The sequence below is a fragment of the Lolium rigidum genome, chromosome 2 (genome assembly GCF_022539505.1).
Source record: "Lolium rigidum isolate FL_2022 chromosome 2, APGP_CSIRO_Lrig_0.1, whole genome shotgun sequence".
Lineage (NCBI taxonomy): Eukaryota > Viridiplantae > Streptophyta > Magnoliopsida > Poales > Poaceae > Lolium > Lolium rigidum.
In genome coordinates this window covers 57,974,886-57,989,224 of record NC_061509.1, presented here as the reverse complement: position 1 = coordinate 57,989,224, position 14,339 = coordinate 57,974,886, and the positions used below count along the sequence as shown (strand labels likewise).

Here is a 14,339-nt window from a genome sequence, read left to right as displayed (position 1 = left end):
AAAAGTGAACCCCACGATAGGTGATTCTGAACTGCCGGACAAATAAAAATGAACTTCGCCAGTACACCACATTTTTCTATTTTGTTTCTTTAACTGTATTTTTATTGTTTGCTTTTATCTGTAAGACAAGCACACATGAAATGGACTCCCGCAAAATAAAAAGAGTGAACTTGCCATTTTGACAAAGTGAACTGTGAGTATATCTGGAGCAAAACCAACTTACAAATTAAAAAAAAAAAGGAATTTCAGAATAAGGAGAATTGGACAAACAAAACTTCCCAATAGTTAAATGCGAACTTCACGATGGGTTTAAACCAACTCGTTAACCAATGTAAATATTTTTACTACCTCACATGAAATACTAAACATGGCGAGAGCAGAAGTAGACTTTCTATGCGGAATAATTATGAACCGAACTTTCTAACAAATAAATATGAACTTCCAAAATAAAAAACAACCATTACTTGATCTTTTGAAATACACTCCCAAACAAATCAAGTTTTGTTTTACTGAAAGTGGACTACCCAGAATAAAGTTCATTTTGTCTTGGAAAAGTTCTACCTTTTTGCTCTAGTATTAAATTGTACAGAGAACTCTGGGCATATAGACCTCTCTTAACGTTAAGAATGAGTATAAACACATAAGAATAGGGACCTCGAATGTAATCTTCACTGCAAGTATAAATTGTTCACTAGTTAATTACCTTGAGTGTAGTGTTGAAATCCCCGGAGAGTAATACCAGAGCACCATTCCACGTTCTTTTGCCGAATGAACTTGGCGGTAATAAGCAAATGCACCAACTGCCTAAAATAAATTAATTGTACAGGTGACATTTTCCTCTCTCGTTTTTTACAGGAACATGAACTTCCTCCTTCGACCTACAGGCAGGACCAAACTGAACTTCAGAAAAATAAAAGTGTGAACTCCATCAAAAAATAAAAGAGTGAACTCCAGATGAGAATAGAGCGAACATCACAAATATTCTAGCAGGAATATATAAAATGAAAATAGCAGTAGATGTGAACTTGGCGAATTAAGAGAAGTGGGCTTCACAGATTAAAACTGCGAGGAGCAGACCAACACCTTGGCATGAAGCCTGGCAGGTCATAAAACTGTCGTGGCTTTGCGAAGGGAACTGCGAATTTTCTTATCTGAACAAGTGCACTTCCTAGGTCAATTAAGTAAACTGCCAGGGAGCAATCAAGCTAGGATAGGCATCACAGGCAAATGTTTCCGTAGTGCGAATTTTGTTGGCCTCAAATAGGCATCACAGACATATTCTAGGCTTCTAGCTTGTATATTCTAGCTACAGAAATGTTTGCCTATCCATTAGTTCTAGATTACCAACTGACGGGAAGACAAGCTAGAATATGCATCAAATAGATAATTCAACAGCACAGGCATATGTTTCTGCTTCACGCCAGTTGGAGGCGTCTGCACCTCTCTCTCTATGTCTATCTGATATAGCATAAGCTCATCAAGTAGTGTTCCTTACCTTGAGCTTGCCGTCGAGATGAACTTCACACATATATGAAGTGAACATCTGGCCATGTGGACATGTACAACAGTAAAACAATAATTTTGTGAGTTGCACTTTGTCTGAGTATGTTATCTCTGTAACTTTTACATATAAAAACTGTGAACTTTCAAGTGCATATGAATTGAACCTGTGACAAAAGAAAACGAATTGCCCAAATTTATGAGTAAACATATTTCCATTGTTATCTCTGTTTCATTGGCCAAGATCAATTGATCGGTCTACATTCTTGCTAGTTGAAACATATTGACAGCACTTAACAGTCGTGGTTTGCAGAGTGTACTTCAGTTTTTAGGGATGAAATTAACTCGGAATGAACTTTGCCGACAATAGACTAGAACTTTGATTAAAAATTTAATGTCAAGATGGAAATAAATAACAAGTGCACTGTCTAAACCGAATGAATGAACTTCCTAAAACTAACAGGTGCACCGAGGGCATTTTCTGCTATCTTTTTTTAACAGGAAAGTGAACTCCATATTTGGCCTAATTGAGCTTCTCACAATTAACAGCAGCGATCCCCAATGATGATGTAGTGAACTTCGTGGTAGAAAAATGTGAACTTTTCTTCCTCATGAATAAATTTCTACTTTTTGCCAATCAAAAATGGTGAAATCCTACGACTGATGAAGCGAACTCCACCGGCAAACAAAATGAACTTGACATGTGCATGTTTTTCACCCTCACTTGTCTGTGTGTTTTTAGTGAGCTACTGAACTCCATGTCTATTAGTAAATAGATGTACACTAGTAGTCTAGTACTAGCTCAACTAGATGATCTACTCCAGCATGTTGAGCCAAAAAAAATATGCAGTGCCTAAACTCCTTAGGCCATACGACTTAAACTTATCCCTCAAATAAATAAAAACGAACTTCACAGCGAACACCTCTTTTGTTTCTCTTTTGAACTGAAAGAGACATTATGAAACAGCCACCCGGAAAATAATAAGGGAATTTGCCAATGGTGAACTACTACTTTTTTGGTACCAGCCCGAAGGCATCAACCTCTATTTCTATGTGTCAAATAGATACAAAGGAAGCATCAAAGAACATAGAAACTCTAGAGAAAAACTAGTAAACAACATCAATGCATTGGCTAATTAATCAACGGATCAAGCTGCTGCTTTTGCTATTGCTCAGCTCACTGCTGCAATTTCACGAATGCAAACAAATCAAGAAGTAGGGGCTCACCAGGAGAACTAAAACAACACGTCAGTCCAGACCATGCGAGTGTGCATTGGAGGCGAAACAGCCGGCAGTTTGGCCTGAATCCACAGCCCTTCCGGCCTGACTGTCTAACCGAGTTAAGACTGCAACAACAGGTGAGAGAGGCAGGAATTGAAGGGGAGGACGGAGGCCACCTGTGAGTCCTGTGGGAGGTTGGGGAAGGCCCGCGCAGGGCTGGGTACCAAATTGGATGCAGGGGAGTTCACGGCGGGCGCACGCGAAAGCCCAGGCCCCGCACCCACGAGAATCCACGCCGGGAAGGAGGGGAGGTTGTCGTGCAGGAGGCCGGTGGTCGGTGAGGCAGGCGTGGAGGAGGTCCACATCGCCAGCGACCGTGGGGCATAGACGCGCTGTGGTGGAGCGCTGGTCAGCGGCGGGCGCGGAATACATGGGCGACGCGGAGAAGTTCCTTGTCTGCGGCCGCCGGGTAACACAGGGGCGGGGCGACGCGGATGAGATCTCCGGTCAGCGGACGCCGCAGAACATAGGGGCGGCGCCGGCCACCGGCTGGAGCACGCATCGGAGGAAGGCATGGAGGCGCCGTCGGGGAAGAAGGTGCTGCGGGAATAGGGTCGGGTGCGCTGTGCCCCGTCGGTGGGAAGAAGGTGGGGCGGCGGCACGCGGGGCGGGAGGTGGGCGGCGGCAGCGCGCGGGCGGGAGGTGGGCGGCGGCAGCGCGCGGGCTAGAGGTGGGCGGCGGCAGCGCGCGGGCGGGAGGTGGCCGGGCGCTCGATCTGTTCGTGGTCGTGGTGGGGCGGGCAACACGATGGAAGTTCGTTTCTTCCAGCGTGGGTCGGGCGGGTCGGCAGGTCGGGTGGGTTTTTCCTTCGTTGGTTCGGGTTGGTTTTAGGGGGTTCGAGAATAGCTATTCTAGAACCACTCTTAAGGGGGTTCGAGAATAGTTGGGCTCTATATATATATATATATATATATATATATATATATATATATATATATATATATATATATACCAGCACTATTCTCGCAACCGGTTGCAGAATAATATTCTCGAGCACCGACTTGTACTTCCCTGGACACAAGGTTGTACTTCCCGGATAACAGGATTCAACTTTCTGTCGAACTTACCTGAACTTCCCGTTTTCTTCAGAGGTACTGATTATACCTCGAGTTTCTCAACCATTTATCGGAACTATGCAAATGATATACCGTTGTATAGATAATGAAAAACCGCAACTTTTTCATGTTCACACTTTTCACAGATTTTGCACGGTTTAAATTTAATTTTGAAAATACGAAAACGCTTCTATATGGCCAGAAAACGAACTTTTAGTTCGTTTTTTGAATCGCTTATCGAAACTGTGCAAATGATATACCGTTGGAAAGATAATGAAATTGCGCAACTTTTTCATGTTTTAAGTTTTTTCAAAATCCTCACAGTTTTTGAACAATTTTGAAAATACCGAAATTCGGACGTACTCAAAAATGAGCGGACGAGTAATTTGGATGAATTTTTTCAACCGTTTGTCGGAATGATGCAAATGATATGGCGTTGGAAAGCTATGGACTAGGCGCAACTTTCTTATTTGAATTATTTTCTCTAATTCCTTACAGTTTAAGAGAATAACTCGAATTACTCGTCCGCCCGGTTTATGTGACGGGCACCAAATGATTTCCCCGCGATTTCCATTCGGAATATTTAAACAATGGAAATGATATACGGTTGGAAAGCTGTCAAAATGGCGCATCTTTTTTGTATTTACCATTTTTGCCAAATCCAAACGATTTAAAACTAATTTTAGAAGTTTTGAAATCATGTTTCCGGTATATTTTGTGGGATAATGTAATTACTGCTTGTACTTCCTGTTGTCTCCGCCTGTACTTTTCGGAATCACTGCACGTACTTCCTCGCAGATGACGGGATTATTTTATTTTTTCTATATTTGGACTTTGTCGGGTTTCTTGTACTTTTCTAAATTAAGTGGGTGTACTGCTCGTTCCGAATGGTTGTGCTTCTCGTTTTCAAGTATATGAACTTTTCTCGCGGGTGACGGGATTATTTTTGTTTTTTGTACATTTGGATTTTGTCGGTTTTCTTATACTTCCTATATTAAGCGGGTGTACTGCTCGAGTTGAATGGTTGCACTTCTCCGCATCAACTATTTGAACTTCCTCAGGGATGACGGGATTTTTTTATGTTTTTTCTAGATTTGGATTTTGTTGGTTTTCTTTTACTTCCTATAATAACTGCTTGTACTGCTCGTGTTAAATGGTTGTACTTATCTGTGTCTAGCATTTGAACTTCCTGGCGGATGACCGGATTATATATTTTTGTACATTTGGATTTTCTCGGCTTTCTTGTACTTCATATATTAAGCGTGTCGAATACTTGTACTTCTCAGCGTCAACTATTTGTACTTCCTTGCGAATGACGATATTTATTTTTTGTTTTTTCTACATTTTGTTTTTGTCGATTTTCTTTTTAATTTCTATATTAAGCGGGTGTGCAACTTGTGTCGAATACTTGTACTTCTCAGCGTCAAGTAAATTTCACCGTGGATGAAAGGATTATTTTGCTTTTTCTATATTCCATTTTTTCGATTTTCTTGTACTTCCTATGACACACATGAACACAGATGATACTTGTAAAAATGGTTCAACACATTCATTTCACACAGAGAAGGCCGAATATCAAAACCTTAAGCGAGAGAAGCCAAAAGCGCTATTGAATATCCGTACATGTTGGATTATACAGCAGTAGGTCTACAAAAATTTGGAGATATCTCTCCCCTTCTTTAAGTATGTCTCTTGGAACTTCCCCTCGATTGATTTGTACTGGCAGCATAACATGTGCGTTGATTGGGCCACTACAACAAAATCTGAAACTATGACTTGGCCGAGCCTCAAGGGGAGCAATCTATGTAAATTCAGATGGATTCAAACAGTGGGACTCGGACAGAAGTTCAGAACCCTGTACGAAACGTAAGTGGCTAGGCTAAAACTATTTTTTTGCATACGATTCAATGATGACGCTCGAACTGGTTCATTGGGTGTGTGGTATTTGGGAAATGATATTGGCGATATCATAATGTCGGCATGGGGCGGCATTATACAAGTAGAGATCTTTTTGACGGCATGACAATCAACCAAAAAACAGGAAAGAAACAAAAATCTATAGGTGCTCCTGGCTAGAGCGGGCTTCATCATCGACACCTACATGCGCTTCATCTCAAATGACACCAATCCTAAGTACATTTTTTATCATCAAGCAAGACAAGACGTGGCTGTGCAAAGTACTATTCCCCTAGCTAGCTGTCGTTGTGCCGGCTCCGTCTCATGTCCGTCGTGGGGCTGGGATGTGGAAGTAGCAGCAAGCAAGCACGGGTGCACGCAGGGCGGCGGCAAATAAAAACTCGAAACGGACTCGCGGCGCCGCCGCACGGCGTCCCGGAGTCTCATCTGGCGGCGGGTACTCCACAGCCGCGCGCAGGGAGGCCGGAGATGCGGAGGGCCCTGCCAGCGGCGCGACGGTACACTAGAGATGCGTGAGGGCCTGCTGAGGGAGCGGCGCAGGGAGACCGGAGAAGCGGGGGCACCCGCCGGCGGCAGGGGAAGGCGGCAGGGCAGGAGACCGGCGTCGGGCCGGCCGAGGGAGCGGTCGTGGTCGATGGGGGTGGGGGATGGCCGGCGGCGGGGAGGCGGTCCTGGCCGGCGGCGGGGAGGCGGTCCTGGCCGGCGGCGGGGAGGCGGTCCTGGCCGGCGGACGGCAGGCGGGGTTGGCCGGCCGGGAGGTGCCCATCGTGGGAGAGAAGTCTGTTGGGAGGGGAAAACGTGGTAGATGGGGCGCTTGATTTTTTCTTTCTAATTGAACTGGTTCGATGGGATTTCCTTTATACGGTACGGTAGTGCTCAGAATAATATTCTGAGCACTGGTTTCAGAATAGTGCTTCCCATATATATATATATATATATATATATATATATATATATATATATATATATATATATAGGTAAATTAATCGGTGCTCCTAGGTGCCCGGGCACCATACGTAGATACGCGTATTTTTGCTTTGTAGTACACATACTCGAGGGTATACATACCTAAGTTACACATACCTAAGGTATACATACCTAAGATATGCATACTCAAGTGATACATACCTAAGTTATTGCATACCTAAGGTGTACGTACACTGATACGTGTATATATATGTTAGGTATGTGTAACTTGCATGTGTGTATGTTAAGTATGTAAATGTTTGGTATGTGTAACTTGTATGTGTATATGTTAGGTATGTAAACCTTAGGTATGTGTAATTTAGACACGTACACTCCAGGTATGTACGAAATACACGTTGGGTGCCCATGCTCCTAGGTGCCCCATCCGAGCTTCCTATATATATATATATATATATATATATATATATATATATATATATATATATATATATATATATATATATATATATAACTTATAAAAGAGGAGTTCCAAGTCTTTCAAGCGGTGTTTCCATTAGGCAAAGCAAGAGTTTATTGTAAAAAAATCGCAACGATACTACATAAACGAAGTATATTTTAATGAAGACTCTAATGTTCCTAAATTTTATGGACTTTCCCAATCTCGACGATTCGCGAGATAATAGATATTATTCTTTTAAGTTACCTATTATTTGAAGTTAGCCGCCATGGTGAAATTGGTAGACACGCTGCTCTTAGGAAGCAGTGCTCAAGCATCTCGGTTCGAATCCGAGTGGCGGCATTCTCGAAAAAGAATATAATAGATTATAAAATGGATTCAATTCGAAATTTACAATTTTGTAATGAGACCTTCCCCTTATGCTATTTGCAACTTTAGAACATATATTAAATCATATCTCCTTCTCAACCATTTCCATTGTGATTACGATTCATTTGATAACCTTATTAGTTCATGAACTTAGGGGATTACGTGATTCGTCAGAAAAAGGAATGATAGTTACTTTTTTCTCTATAACAGGATTCCTAGTTTCTCGCTGGGCTTCTTCGGGACATTTTCCATTAAGTAATTTATATGAGTCGTTGATCTTCCTTTCATGGGCTCTGTATATTCTTCATACCATTCCTAAGATACAGAACTCTAAAAATGATTTAAGCACAATAACTACGCCAAGTACTATTTTAACGCAAGGCTTTGCCACATCGGGTCTTTTAACTGAAATGCATCAATCCACAATACTAGTACCCGCTCTCCAATCTCAGTGGTTAATGATGCATGTCAGTATGATGTTACTAAGCTATGCAACTCTTTTGTGCGGATCCTTATTATCTGCCGCTATTCTAATCATTAGATTTCGAAAGAATTTCTTTTTCTTTTCTAAAAAGAAAAAAAATGTTTTACTTAAAACATTTTTCTTTAGTGATTTCTATGTAAAAAGAAGTTCTTTAAAAGCACCTCTGTCCCTTCATTCCCAAATTATTACAAATATCAATTAACGGAGCGTTTAGATTCTTGGAGTTATCGTGTCATTAGCCTAGGATTTACCCTTTTAACCATAGGTATTCTTTGTGGAGCAGTATGGGCTAATGACGCGTGGGGATCCTATTGGAATTGGGATCCTAAGGAAACTTGGGCATTTATTACTTGGACCATATTTGCAATTTATTTACATAGTAGAACAAATCTAAATTGGAAGGGTACGAATTCTGCACTTGTAGCTTCGATAGGATTTCTTATAATTTGGATCTGCTATTTTGGTATCAATCTATTAGGAATAGGTTTACATAGTTATGGTTCGTTTATATTAACATCTAAATGATTAGATAAAAGAAAACCCTTTATGAAGGGTTTTCTTTTATGTTTTATTTGAGAACCCCTTGAACGCCTTATCAAAGGGTTCTCAAAAATTCAAGATAGATCTAATTAGACTTCCTCATTAATAGACCGGACTGGTAAAAAACCTATTTAGGATAATAATTGGATACGAGAGCCTCCACCCTGTCAATGGATAGGGAGAGAACAAAATCTGGATAAATACCAATTCCTATTACTGGTAAAAAGATACAGATTAAAATAAAGAGTTCTCGTGGTCCAGAATCCACAAAATTTGCGTTTGGAACATTAAATAGCTTGTATCCATAGAACATCTGGCGTAACATAGATAATAAATAAATAGGAGTTAATATCATTCCTATTGCCATTACAAAAGTAATTAGCATTTTTGGCATTAACAGAAATTTTGGACTAGTAATTAGGCCAAAAAAGACTACTAATTCTGCGACAAAACCACTCATTCCTGGTAAGGCAAGAGAAGCCATTGAAAAGCTACTAAACATAGTAAAAATTTTTGGCATTGGGATAGATATTCCTCCCAGTTCTTCGAGATAAACAAGACGCATTCTATCGGAAGCCGTTCCTGCCAAGAAAAAAAGTGTAGCACCAATAAATCCATGGGATAATATTTGTAAAATAGCTCCATTGAGTCCAATGTTGGTTATGGAACCAATTCCTATAATTATGAAACCCATGTGAGATATAGAGGAATAGGCTATTCTTTTTTTGAAATTTCGTTGACCAAGAGAAGTTGAAGCTGCATAGATTATTTGGATCGCTCCTATTATTACTAACCAGGGCGAAAATAGATAATGAGCATGAGGTAACAATTCCATGTTGATCCGAATCAATCCATATGCTCCCATCTTTAATAAGATTCCCGCTAAAAGCATACATGTACTATAATGCGCTTCCCCATGGGTGTCGGGTAACCACGTATGTAGGGGTATAATTGGCAATTTGACAGCATAAGCAATAAGGAAGCCAAAATATAAAAGTATTTCCAAGGTTGCAGGGTATGATTGATTAATTAATCTTTCCAAATCTAATCCCAGTTCGTTGGAACCATAACCATATAAGCCCATACCCAGAACTCCGATTAAGAAAAAGATGGAGCCGCCTGCAGTATACAAAATAAACTTTGTAGCTGAATATAGACGCCTCTTTCCCCCCCACATGGATAAAAGTAAGTAAACAGGAATTAATTCTAACTCCCACATGATAAAAAAAAGTAAAAGGTCTCGCGAAGAAAATAATCCTATTTGACCACTATACATTGCTAGCATCAAGAAATAGAATAATCGCGAATTCCGGGTAACTGGCCAAGCTGCTAAAGTAGCTAAAGTAGTGATAAATCCTGTCAATAAAATAGATCCTAATGAAAGTCCATCGATTCCCAATCTCCAGTGGAAATCGAAGATATCTATCCATTTATAATCCTCCTTTAATTGGATTAAAGGATCCTCCAGTTGGAAATGATAGCAGAATGCATAAGTCATTAGAAGGAATTCTAATAAACAAATGGATATAGTATACCACCTAACTATTTTGTTTCCCTATGAGGTAAAAAGAAAATTAATGAACCTGCAAATATCGGCAAAACAACAAGTATTGTTAACCAAGGAAAATAACTCATGATAAAGTGGTAAAGACAAGATACGTTTTGACCAGAAAAGCCCGTGCTCGATTATTTCGAGCACAGGCTTCTTCGGTAAAGAGGAATCAGACGATTCAAATGAAGTTTTTTGTAACGTATCAATAAGATAAAGCCATGCTACGGGTTGTTTCAGGCCCTAAATAAACGCGTACACTTAAAAATCCGTCGGGCAAGCGGATTCGCATCTCTTACAACCCACACAATCTTCAGTTCTCGGGGCAGAAGCTATTTGCTTGGCTTTACATCCATCCCAGGGTATCATTTCTAATACATCTGTTGGACAAGCTCGTACACATTGAGTGCATCCTATACATGTATCGTAAATTTTTACGGAATGTGACATTGGATCTATAAATTTTTCTTTTCAACATAAAAATTTTCGATCTGGTAAAAATAAAATTAGTATTATATGAGTAATATGTATTGTAGACACCAGACGAAGCAATGGTTTATCCAAACTTCAAAAATAGATTACTATTTTTGAATCCGTTTGTGAGAAAGCGTGAAAAGAGCCAAGAGACTTGAATTTTTGACTTCAACAATCAGAATTATACTAATTGTACATATGAATTCGAATTAGCCAATAAATTGGCTATCCTCTTTTCAATATAAATTATTGCAATATTGAAATTGCAATATCAATGAATTACAAAAATTCCTTTAAGTTAAAAAAGAATACTATGCAATAACCTACTTAAAGAGAATTTATATTCTCAAATAATACTAAGAAAAAACTATAGTATAGTATAGTATTGATTTCTATTCATCTTAATATTCCATATTGTTATATGTGCGCCTTTGTTTAGAGGATTGTATGTCTACTTAATTAAAAAGTCCAATTATTCCATAGTCTAATTATTCAATAAATTAGATTGATTGATACGAGTCGATTTCCTATTACGATGGATAGAAGAAAGAATGGATAGTCCAATAGCGGCCTCAGCAGTAAAACAGTAACAAGCAGCGATAGCAGTATTTAGGAACAAGGCCTAGGGATTAGACTTTCACTAGTGGACACTCTCAACATTGATCACATAACAGAATAGATAGATGCATACTCTACACTTTTGTTGGATGATGAACACATTGCGTAGGATTACACGAACCCTCAATGCCGGAGTTAACAAGCTCCACAATAATGCTCATATTCTAGTAACCTTTAGTGTAAGATAGGTCAAAAGACTAAACCAAGTACTAACATAGCATGCACACTGTCACCTTCATGCATATGTAGGAGGAATAGATCACATCAATATTATCATAGCAATAGTTAACTTCGCAATCTACAAGAGATCATGATCATAGCATAAACCAAGTACTAACACGGTGCACACACCGTCACCTTTACACACGTGCAGGAGGAATAGAACTACTTTAATAACTTTGCTAGAGTAGCACATAGATAAATTGTGATACAAACACATTGCAATCATAAAGAGATATAAATAAGCACCTCACTATGCCATTCAACAGGTGAATAAGTATTCCGTGAAATATAGCCTAAGAGACCCACACGGTGCACACACTGTCACCTTTACACACGTGGGACAAGGAGTCTCCGGAGATCACATAGGTAAAACCCACTTGACTAGCATAATGACATCTAGATTACAAGCATCATCATATGAATCTCAATCATGTAAGGCAGCTCATGAGATTATTGTATTGAAGTACATAGGAGAGAGATGAACCACATAGCTACCGGTACAGCTCCCGAGCCTCGATGGAGAACTACTCCCTCTTCATGGGAGCAGCAGCGGTGATGAAGATGGCGGTGGAGATGGCAGCGGTGTCGATGGAGAAGCCTTCCGGGGCACTTCCCCGCTCCGGCAGGGTGCCGGAACAGAGACTCCCGTCCCCGCATCTTGGCTTCGCGATGGTGGCGGCTCCGGAAGGTTTCGCGTACCGTGGCTTCCTCCGTAAGGGTTTTCGATGCGGTGGGCTTTAAATAGGCGAAGAGGCGGCGCAGAGGGTCAAAGGGCGACCACACCATAGGGTGGCGCGGGCCCGGCCTCGGCCGCGCCACCATGTCATCCGGGCCCACAGGCGCCCCTCCGGCGGCTCTCGGGTGTTCTGGATGCTTCCGGGCAAAATAGGAACCCGGGCGTTGATTTCGTCTAATTCCGAGAATATTTCGTTACTAGGATTTCGAAACCAAAAACAGCTAGAAAACAAGAACTGGCACTTCGGCATCTTGTTAGTAGGTTAGTTCCGTAAAATGCATAATAATGACATATAATGTGTATAAAACATGTAGGTATCATCAATAAAGTGGCATGGAACATAAGAAATTATCGATACGTCGGAGACGTATCAGCATCCCCAAGCTTAGTTCGCTCGTCCCGGCAGGCAAAACGATAACAAAGATAATTTCTTAAGTGACATGCCATCATAACCTTGATCATACTATTTGTAAACATATGAGATGAATGCAGCGATCAAAACAATGGTAATGACATGAGTAAACAAATGAATCATAAAGCAAAGACTTTTCATGAATAGTACTTCAAGACAAGCATCAATAAGTCTTGCATAAGAGTTAACTCATAAAGCAATAAATCAAAGTAGAGGTGTTGAAGCAACACAAAGGAAGATTAAGTTTCAGCGGTTGCTTTCAACTTATAACATGTATATCTCATGGATATTGTCAACATAAAGTAGTATAACAAGTGCAATATGCAAGTATGTAGGAATCAATGCACAGTTCACACAAGTGTTTGCTTCTTAAGGTGGAAGGAGATAGGTAAACTGACTCAACAATAAAAATAAAAGAATGGTCCTTCAAGAGGAAAGCATCGATTGCTGTATTTGTGCTAGAGCTTTTATTTTGAAAACATGAAACAATTTTGTCAACGGTAGTAATAAAGCATATGAGTTATGAAAATTATATCTTACAAGTTGCAAGCCTCATGCATAGTATACTAATAGTGTCCGCACCTCGTCCTACTTAGCTTGGACTACCGGGTCTTTGCATGCAATGTTTCAACCAAGTGTCACAAAGGGGTACCTCCATGCCGCCTGTACAAAGGTCTAAGGAGAAAGCTCGCATTTTGGATTTCTCGCTTTTGATTATTCTCAACTTAGACATCCATACCGGGACAACATGGACAACAGATAATGGACTCCTCTTAAATGCATAAGCATGTAGCAACAATTATTATTCTCATATGAGATTGAGGATATATGTCCAAAACTGAAACTTCAACCATGATTCATGGCTTTAGTTAGCGGCCCAATGTTCTTCTCTAACAATTTTGCATGCTCCAACCACTAAAATGATAGATCCTTCAGTACAAGACGGACATGCATAGCAACTCACATGATATTCAACAATAGTTGATGGCGTTCCCCGAAGCATGGTTATCGCACAACAAGCAACTTAATAAAAGATAAAGTGCATAAGTACATATTCAATACTACGATAGTTTTTAAGGCTATTTTGTCCCATGAGCTATATATTGCAAAGGTGAATGATGGAATTTTAAAGGTAGCACTCAAGCAATTTACTTTGGAATGGCGGAGAAATACCATGTAGTAGGTAGATATGGTGGACACAAATGGCATAGTGGTTGGCTCAAGGATTTTGGATGCATGAGAAGTATTCCCTCTCGATACAAGGTTTAGGCTAGCAAGGTTATTTGAAGCAAACTCAAGGATGAACAAGTGCAGCAAAACTCACATAAAAGACATATTGTAAACATTATAAGACTCTACACCGTCTTCCTTGTTGTTCAAAACTCAATACTAGATATTATCTAGACCTTAGAGAGACCAAATATGCAAATCAAATTTTAGCAAGCTCTATGTATTTCTTCATTAATGGGTGCAAAGCATATGATGCAAGAGCTTAAACATGAGCACAACAATTGCAAAGTATCACATTATCCAAGACATTTTAGAATTACTACATGTAGCATTTTCCAATTCCAACCATATAACAATTTAACGAAGAAGAAACTTCGCCTTGAACATTATGAGTAAAGCCTAAGGACACATGTGTCCATATGCAACAGCGGAGCGTGTCTCTCTCCCACACAAGGATGAACTTATTCAGAGAATGAAAATAACAAAACAAAAATAAAAGCACACACAGACGCTCCAAGTAAAGTACATAAGATGTGACTGAATAAAAATATAGTTTCAGGGGAGGAAC

The 14,339-nt window shown here is 40.1% G+C and overlaps 1 non-coding gene across 1 annotated transcript; it reads left to right on the top strand.

Moving 5' to 3' along the window:
- Positions 1–7,399: 7,399 nt before the first annotated feature.
- On the top strand, positions 7,400–7,479 carry TRNAL-UAG. Its single transcript has one exon. It is a non-coding gene; the product is annotated as a tRNA-Leu (tRNA).
- Positions 7,480–14,339: the final 6,860 nt, after the last annotated feature.